Source organism: Erinaceus europaeus, chromosome 10, assembly GCF_950295315.1.
Source record: "Erinaceus europaeus chromosome 10, mEriEur2.1, whole genome shotgun sequence".
NCBI lineage: Eukaryota > Metazoa > Chordata > Mammalia > Eulipotyphla > Erinaceidae > Erinaceus > Erinaceus europaeus.
Genome location: NC_080171.1, coordinates 113130939 through 113136938, shown reverse-complemented (window position 1 = coordinate 113136938; position 6000 = coordinate 113130939). Strand labels below are relative to the sequence as shown.

The following is a 6000-nucleotide window of genomic DNA, read 5'->3' as shown; positions in this document are numbered from 1 at the left end:
GATTAATGAACAAAAACATAAGGTAGGAGGGGTACAACTCCACACAATTCCCACCACCCAATCTCCATAACCCATCCCCTCCCATGATAGCTTTCCCATTCTCTAGCCCTCTGGGAGCATGGACCCAGGGTCGTTGAGGGTTGCAGAAGGTAGAAGGTCTGGCTTCTGTAATTGCTTCCCCGCTGAACTTGGGCGTTGACTGGTCGGTCCATACTCCCAGTCTGCCTCTCTCTTTCCCTAGTAAGGTGTGTCTCTGGGAAGCTGAGCTCCAGGACACATTGGTGGGGTCTTCAATCCAGGGAAGCCTGGCCAGCATCCTGGTGGCATCTGGAACCTGGTGATTGAAAAGAGAGTTAACATACGAAGCCAAACAATTTGTTGAGCAATCATGGATCCCAAGCTTGGAATAGTGGAGAGGAAGTGTTAGGGAGGTACTCACTGCAAACTCTAATGTACTTCTGCTTTCAGGTATATATTTTGCAGTAGTTTATGGATACGTGTGCACATAAGCTCTCTCTCACAGAAACTGGTGTATATCTAGGTTATGGGACTTTGTTAGAAAGTGAACTACCTGAGATGAAATTAGAGTGTACTATAAAAGGAAAGGTCTCACCCGAGTGATGAAGCTGAAGGGTTGTCATTCCACTTGTGAAGTCTCTGGACACAGTCTGAGGTGAAGCATATTGAGGTGGCAATCGTTGCGTTGGTTAGGTTGTGATCAGCGGATGCAATATTATTTGGTTTGTATTGGGAGATGCATACGGGAAAGTGGGCCCTATCCAAGGGTTCCAGGACTGGGGGAAGTAGGGGCTCTATAGTGGAAACGTGAGGCTCCTGCTGTCTTAGGGTTCAAAAAGACAATCAATAGTTAATGTTATCATCACATTATTTGTTAATTGGGTTAACTTTGAAAAGTCCTTTTGTTATGGTTTGCTGTACAGTATCCAGTATCTTGTATATAGCTGTGCTATTGGATGCTTCTAATCTACTTGGTCTAGGCTTTTGAGAGAGTCCGCATATCAAATACACAGCCTATATATTAAAAGGATTCAGTTTGTGTTTTGAGAAACTTTGAGACATACAATTGATTTTCCCCCTCTCATATTAATTAACTACTGATTTATATGACTACATTTTGCTAGGAGTGTACATAAACACCATTCCCACCACCAAAGGACTGTGACCCATCCCTCCCGCCCACTCCCACCCCCCACTGGCCCAGGAAGCTGCATGTCTACCCCTCACCACTGGGTTTTTACTTTGCTGCCCTAATAAATAAAAATTTTAAATGTTACCATTTACTACCCCTTTTTAGAAAAAAAATTGTTAGTGATTTAATATTGGTTTACAAAATTACAAGATAACAGGAGAACAGTTCCACACTGTTCCCACCACCAGAGTTCTGTGTCCCTATTCCTTCCACTGGAAACTGCAGTGACTTTCCCAAGGTCACAGAAGTGGGCTATTATTTCTATAACTATTTTTTTATTCATTCATTTATTTATTTATTGCCCATATTGGTCCTGTCTTCTCTTCCTTCCTAAGTCACAACTACACCTATTACTACTTCCAAATGTCTTGATTCCTTTTCTCTCTCTGGGTCCTGATGGAGTTGGAGTTCAGAGCTTTCTGGTCATCTTTCCCTAACATTTCCCCCTCTGTGAATATAGACCAAAATTCCTTTTGGGGTGCAGAAGGTGGGAATTCTATGTCCTGTAATTGCTTCTCTGCGAGATGTGAGTGTTGGTAGGTTGAGCCATCCTTCTAGCCTCTTTCTGTCTTTCCTTAGTGTTTTTTTCTCTTTTCTTTCAGTATTTATTTTCATTTTTTATTTTATTTACTTATTTACCTCCAGGGTTATTGCCGGGGCTCGGTGCCTGCACTACAGATCCATTGCTTCTGGAGGTTATCTTTTCCCTTTTGTTGCCCTTATTGTTTATCATTGTTATTGTTATTACTGTTGTTGTTGGATAGGACAGAGAGAAATGGAGAGAGGAGGGGAAGACAGAGATGGGGAGAGAAAGATAGACACCTGCAGACCTGCTTCACCACCTGTGAAACGACTCCCCTGCAGGTGGGGAGCCGGGGGGCTTGAACTGGGATCCTTACGCTGGTCCTTGGCGCTTCTTGATGTGTACACTTAACCCGCTGCGCTACCGCCCGGCCCCAAGTTCTTACAAGCCTTCCAAACAATTTGCTTGCTTTTATTTTGTTTGGAATTTTGTTTTTGGCAAGTTCATATAAATCAGATCTCTAAATTCCATATAGGAGTGAGACCATCTGGTAATTAATTTTCTTTCATCTCTTTACTTCGCTAAGTATAATGAATGACCCCCCTCCCCCACCTATTTCCATCCATTTTGTCCCAAAGGACACAATCTCGTCTTTGTTTGATTGCAGAGTGATATTCCATGGAATATATATCCTATAACTTCTTTAGCCAGTCATATGTTGATGGGCATCTAGGCTGCTTCTACTTCTGGTCTATTAGGAACAATGCAACTTCCAGCACAGGAGTGCCCCTGCCTGGGTGTGTTACTGTCTGGAGAACTAGGTCTGTATGGATGTCACATGGCCTTCACCTCATGCAGTAGAGGCGCTGGCTAAGGTGGTTGTTCATTGGTGCGAGAGCACCCCAGCAATTGTGAAGTGGCAGCTGAGAGGGAAGTTGGATGGACCTTGTGGGCAGTGGACACAGGCTTCAGGGCATACCCATCCTGTCCCTGGCCATACGCAAGACCTGAAGAAGCCAAGGATTTCACCACGGAGCTAAGCTCACACCTGCAGCCCAGAAGCCAGAGAGATTGAATAGGTTTCTGAAGGAAGTGAGCAGGAGTTGGTCTGGCATTACCTCACATGAGAAGATTTTCCTCTTTTCTTCTCCAGATGCTACAGATGAACCTTTTGGCCCTCTGTTTGTGTGATGTCACTTGTTTTGTAATCTCTGGAAATATCCAGGAGAGATTTCTAAGGGAATGATAGTGAAAAAGTGGATAGCATCTTAGTGTCAGTTTTGACTATCAAGATTTCATGAACATCTTTTAAAAAATTTTTAAAGAATTTTTAATTTTTAGGGCAGCAAGTTAAGTGCAGGTGGTGCAAAGTGTAAGGACAGGCATAAGGATCCCGGTTCAAGCTCCCCACCTGCAGGGGAGTCGCTTCACAAGCGGTGAAGCAGGTCTGCCGGTGCCTGTCTTTCTCTCCCCTTCTCTGTCTTCCCCTCCTCTCTCCATTTCTCTCTGTCCTATCTAACAACAATGACATCAATAACAACAATAATAACTACAACAATAATAAAACAAGGGCAGGGCAGGGGTAGATAGCATAATGGTTATGCAAACAGATTCCCATGCCTGAGGCTCCAAAGTCCCAGGTTCAATCCCCTGCACTACCATAAACCAGAGCTGAGCAGTGCTCTGGTAAAAAAAAAAAAAAGGCAACAAAAGAGAATAAATAAATAATATTTAATTTTTTTGATTCTTTAATTTATTGGGTAGAGATAGCCAGAAATTGAAAGGGAAGGGTGAGATAGCGAGGGAGAGAGACAGAGAGACACCTGCAGCCCTGCTTCACCACTCACAAAGCTTCCTTCCCACAGGTGGGGACCGGGGGCTTGAACCCTGGTCCTTGCACATGGTAATGTGTGCACTCAACCAGGTGCTATACCCCCTGACCCCCTTTTAAAATTTTTATATTATCTTTATTTATTTATTGACTAGAGACAGTCAGAAATCAAGAGGGAAGGGGAAGATAGAGAGGGAGAGATAGAGACACCTGCAGCACTGCTTCACCACTCATGAAGCTTTCCCCCTGCAGGTGGGGACCGGGGACTTGAACCTGGATCCTCAAGCATTACAATATGTGAGCTCAGCCAGGTGCACCACCACCTGGCTCTAGACTTCATGAACACCTTTAGGTAGAATGTGCAAACCTTCTCAGGATCACTGGGTCTCCTGTTTAGGAATACTGTACTGGAGAAAATGTATATCTTCTAATTTAAGTGAAGAATTAAGAAATCAGTACATTTGGCTGTAGTAGTTTTCAATCCCAGGAGAGAAAAATTTTACAAAGTCTGTGGTTATACACCAGTGAAGCTTGGGATGTGTTTGGGAGCAGGTACAAATAATTCAGATCAAAGTGACATGCCAATGAAGCAAACTGGCTAATTCATGGATTTCTCCCTTTGATTCTGTCCCCCAGTCCCCCCGCCCCCAGTTCCGCTGTCAGTTTACTGAGGAAATGCTGATTTACAGGATTTTTGTTTTCACGAGGATATATTTCCACAAGACAAGTATTAGTATATTTCACCTTGGACAAAACCATGATCTGGTTCTGAAAACTTATGGTGATATTCGACTTCATTTTACCTATGCAGATACTAATTGTAAGAGGTCAAAGTATTGAAAACAGAGCTGGAGAAAAAACAGGAGAGGAAGGTCAGAAGGAAGGCTACTGGATTTAGGTTTTTCTTTAAATAAAGGCATATTTATTAAGGGGGAGGGGAGGGAGCAGGGAGAGAGAGAGGCAAAGAGAGAGAGAGAGGGAAAGAGAGAGAGAGAGAGAGAGAGAGAGAGAGAGAGAGAGATAAATGGCATGAAGTGTTGCCAGAGACTAAACTTGAGCCTTTGGGCCTTAGGCAGGCAAGCTGATTCTCTAACAGACTGAGCTATCACTGTATCACTGACGCTGGAATTAATCTTCACAGATCCCACATCACTGTGCAGAGACATGGCATGTTTTGGAGTTTTCTGCATGTGCTCAGAAGAGATAAGTTTTGGGAACAATTTTTCTGCATCTAGGACCAGATTCAATGCATTCCCCAAGGGATTCACAGTACTCAGAGAAACCCTGACAAGAAGTGGCCTCACTGTGGATATTCATACATTTTCAATGTTGCTGCTGTGTTTACTAGGAAACTGTGAAACCAAACTGTTGCTCTATTGGCCTGTTTGTCACTGAGATTTTTTTTTATGTGGCTAGAAATATTTGTCCAGTCTTTTCTAATCCCTATTTTCAAATTCGTAAATTGATTATAATACAAAACTATGAACTATACTTATTAGGAAGTAAACTACTAACTTCCCATGATGATAAAATAAATTTCTGTAATGTCATTTTTATAAATGAAGAACTTTATTGGAATCAGAGTCCTCTAAAAGATCAACATTTCCTTTTCACTAAGCCCTGGTTCCCAGCCCAGTTTCCAGAAGTATTTTGGAAAAATATCAACTTGTGATAGTGGTCACTCAGATATTTTTTATACATAGCCATATATTTAAGGCCAGCAGCTTCTCACTGAACTGTTATGGAATGAAGATAATGTCTTGATGATTATGCCAATGCCTTTCTTTTTTTAAAAAAAATTTTATTTATCAACAAGGGCAACAAAAGGGAATAAATAAATAAAAAAATTAAATTAAATTAAAAAAATTAAAAAAAATTAAAAAAAATTTTATTTATTTATTCCCTTTTTGTTGCCCTTGTTTTATTGTTGTAGTTATTATTGCTGTTGTTATTGATGTCATTATTGTTGGATAGGACAGAGAGAAATGAAGAAGGGGGGGAAAGACAGGGAGGGGGAGAGAAAGACAGACACCTGCAGACTTGCTTCACTGCTTGTGAAGCGATTCCCCTGCAGGTGGGGAGCCAGGGCTCGAACCAGAATCCTTACCCAGGTCCTTGCGCTTTGCGCCACGTGTGTTTAACCCGCTGCGCTACCGCTGGACTCCCGCCAATGCCTTTCTAAGATTAAATTTGAAAATGCAATGTGATTCCTTTAAGTTAAAAAGCCTTATTCTTTGTCACTTCTAGTTCAAAAATGATTGCATGCATATTGTTCTGAAACAGGATAGGACATTTATAAATCACTTGTGAAGCTACTAGCTCTTTTTAAAAATATTTATTTATTCCTTTTTGTTGCCCTTGTTGTTTTATTGTTGTAGTTATTATTATTGTTGTTGTTATTGATGTCGTCATTGTTGGGTAGGACAGAGAGAAATG

At 41.7% G+C, this 6000-nt stretch overlaps 1 long non-coding RNA gene across 1 annotated transcript in view; it reads right to left on the bottom strand.

Moving 5' to 3' along the window:
- Positions 1 to 677: 677 nt before the first annotated feature.
- LOC132540788 (uncharacterized) overlaps positions 678 to 6000 on the bottom strand; it is a 496709-nt gene continuing 491386 nt past the window's right edge. The window contains exon 3 of the long non-coding RNA XR_009551927.1: positions 678 to 834. This is a non-coding gene — a long non-coding RNA (uncharacterized LOC132540788). The remainder of the gene's footprint in view (positions 835 to 6000) is intronic.